The sequence below is a fragment of the Pygocentrus nattereri genome, chromosome 22 (assembly GCF_015220715.1).
Source record: "Pygocentrus nattereri isolate fPygNat1 chromosome 22, fPygNat1.pri, whole genome shotgun sequence".
NCBI lineage: Eukaryota > Metazoa > Chordata > Actinopteri > Characiformes > Serrasalmidae > Pygocentrus > Pygocentrus nattereri.
In genome coordinates this window covers 2,301,352-2,304,390 of record NC_051232.1, presented here as the reverse complement: position 1 = coordinate 2,304,390, position 3,039 = coordinate 2,301,352, and the positions used below count along the sequence as shown (strand labels likewise).

At 38.1% G+C, this 3,039-nt stretch overlaps 1 protein-coding gene across 1 annotated transcript in view; it reads left to right on the top strand.

Annotated features, from left to right (window-relative positions):
* adamtsl7 (ADAMTS-like 7) overlaps positions 1 to 94 on the top strand; it is a 26,995-nt gene extending 26,901 nt beyond the window's left edge. Inside the window, exon 12 of the mRNA XM_037533086.1 lies at positions 1 to 94. This exon is cut by the window's left edge and continues 261 nt beyond it. The gene's annotated coding sequence lies outside the window, so the exon portion shown is untranslated.
* Positions 95 to 3,039: the final 2,945 nt, after the last annotated feature.

Sequence of the window (3,039 nt, the reverse complement as noted above, 5' to 3'; positions counted from 1 at the left end):
GCTGATGTCTGTGGAATATGACAGCATTACTGACTTCATAGCTCACCCTGACATCATACCTCTCCATTTTAAAGAATAAACCATAAATAAAGTGGCCCACATGTTTAGCACCTGATCGTGCGAATGAAAGAAAGGGATGAGAACGTGTCCAAATGTCACTGTCATAACTAAATGTATCTCTGAAATGGTAACTTTATAGAAGAAGAAAATAAATCTCTATAACTTTAATGTACAGAACTGAGACCACCCTTCACTTGTTTCATTTCCAGTCAAAACAGCCATTAAGTACAAGCTATTCATTTTTCAGCATCAGGGGGAAAAAAAAAAGAAAGAAAAAAAGAAAATGACATAAATACATAATTACATAAACTAAATATATTACACTATATAACACTATTTACAGTATTTATTGTGTCCACTCTTTACATTCATTATAGCGTCCAGTCTTTTTAGGAGACTCACTTTGTTTTACAAAGAAATCTGCAGGACTGTTTTTCCACACCTCCAAAGTTCAGTCCTGGAAGTTGGTTGCATTTACTGCTTCTCTCAATCCAAATAATCCCAAACACATTCAGTGATGATGAGGTCCGGACTCTGGGGTGGTCAGTCCACTGTTCTGAGAACACCAGTGGCTTCTTCGTTTGATTTGCAGATGTTCTTTAAATACTATGATAATATAATATTGTTTAATATTATAAAAAATATAAAAATGAAGTGCCTTTTGTCTGATGGGGAAAGTGTTGGTGGTCTATCAGCTCTTGCAGGTGGTTGCTAGGAATCCCATTTTCTCTGCAGGCTTTTAACCAAATTTTGTTTTGGCTGGAAATGAAATAAATGATGAAGACAGCTGGTGTTTTCAGATGGGGTAAAATAAGTGAATTAATAAAAAACAGAAGTGGGTTTAGTGCGACAGCAGCAGTGTGTTGAACCTGCGCCTGGACGCTTACATGACTGAAGTCACGTAGACCGCTAGACGACGAAGAGGCTTTAAGCTCAAGGAACCACACAAGGCACACAAACACAGTGAGGCAAATCAAATAATCTGAGTGCTTCTTTTTACGAGCTGCTTTTTAATTTTCTTTAATTGATCTCCGTGGGGTAGAGGGTGGCTGGAACATGAGCAGAGGAATACAGTTTAACTATATGCAGCTGTTAAAGTTTCAGTAAAATGGTCTCTTTTTTTTTGAGAAGTCTGTTCTTCTCTTTCCTCTTTCCAATTTGAGCAAAACTGAAATGCAGTGTTCCTCCGTCTCCTACAGGGTGTGTTTGGTGTCTGGAGTTCACAGCCATTTATTAAGTCATAAAAACAAAGTTTGTCATAATTATAACAGTGTCTCATCATTTTGACTTGCTATCACATAATAATGGCTTACCATGTCATTACTATGACTTGGTATCTCATAATTATAACTTGCTTCTAATAATGGCTTAGCATGTTGTAATTATGGCTCTCTCATTATTATGGCTTAGTAGCACATACGATTCAATCTCATATGACTTAGCATCTCATAATTGTCATAATTATGACTCAAACATGAGAGCATCTCATAATTAGGACTTTCTCACAAAGTCCGAATTATGAGATAGTTTTCTCATTATTATGACAAGTATTTGTTTTGAGCTATTAAGTCATAATTATGAGATAGCAAGTCACAATAGTGAGACACTGTCATCATTACTGAAAACCTTCTCATTATTATGACCCATTACTGGGCTTTATATATTTCTTCTGTAGGCTTTATTACTTCCCTGGAGGACAAACACAGCAGACTAGCAAGCACTGCAAGTATTCCATGCTGGTCTTTGCTGGTTTATCTGGTCATCCAGCATGGTCATGATGGTTGACCAGCATATCAGCATTCAAAAAAAGCAACATAGGCTGGTTTTGCTGGTCTACGCTGTTTGTTCAAGCAGTACTGTAGCTATATTAGTAGCTACTCTAGCCTCGTAGCTCAGGTGCAACACCAAATGTGCATCTTGGCTGAGAAACTACTCAAACACCAACACTGGGGGGCCACAGCAGTACGTAGTTTCTGCTTCTATGTAACATAATTACCTGAAGAGTTGATTCAGTTATCATGACATGTTTGTTACTAAAATAATCAGGTGTGTTTATGCAGGACTAACATTAAACTCTCTGCTGGAAAAAAAGCCTAGAAACCATTAAGTGTTTCTCTTGGTCCCCAGTGGTTTTGTCATGTGATGTTTTCTATAATTGTCATTTATAATTGAGATCCCTATGTAATCAGACGACTGAGTCTTAAAGCATTTGCTGTTTTCCTAATGGAACCTAAAGGTGTTCTACAGGAAACTCGTGGTCTCTTATGGGAACCATTAGGCCAACTCCCCTTGGGAAGCAAAGCAGGGCTCTGTTGAGGCCTTTCGGGACTGTATTGTTACAGTAGTGACCTCTAGTGGCAGTGAACACATGAACATGAAGGAACTCGGAGCTTTAATTAACCTGCTGTAGTGTAAAACCCGTCTATCTAAACTTCTCTTCATCCAGATTCATGGAGCGCATAAAAATAAATAAATAAATAAATAAAAAGGTTCCCAAATATTCCCTAAATGAAATTTCTGTTTTAGAGGCCTACCTTATAAACATTTCAGCGCTAAATCTGAGGCCAAAGTCCTGACTTGAGCACCGAGTACTGGCTCCTACTGCTGGATTACTGGCATGGAAACACATTTCATCAAGTGATTAAATGCCACGAGAGCCATTTGCTTTGCTTATGGATTTGCAGTGGAGCTAAGGTTATGCTTCATCAATTGGCATTATGGTTAAGCCATCTCAAACTTGGCTTAAGCATGACGCCAAATGGGCTAAAAGCAGCCACCACCTTGACACCTGCGTTTTGTCTGTAACGTTTTATAGCACCTGCCTTGCTGAACTTTTCCTTTTAAATGAGGTCTGTTTTCATTTGGATTATACAATATTTTAGCAAGTATAATCATATTTCAGCCACATGCTATATCTCTCACAGTGATACCCAACAAACAAACAGAAGGACTGCAATGACAAAAGGATGGCAAATGCTT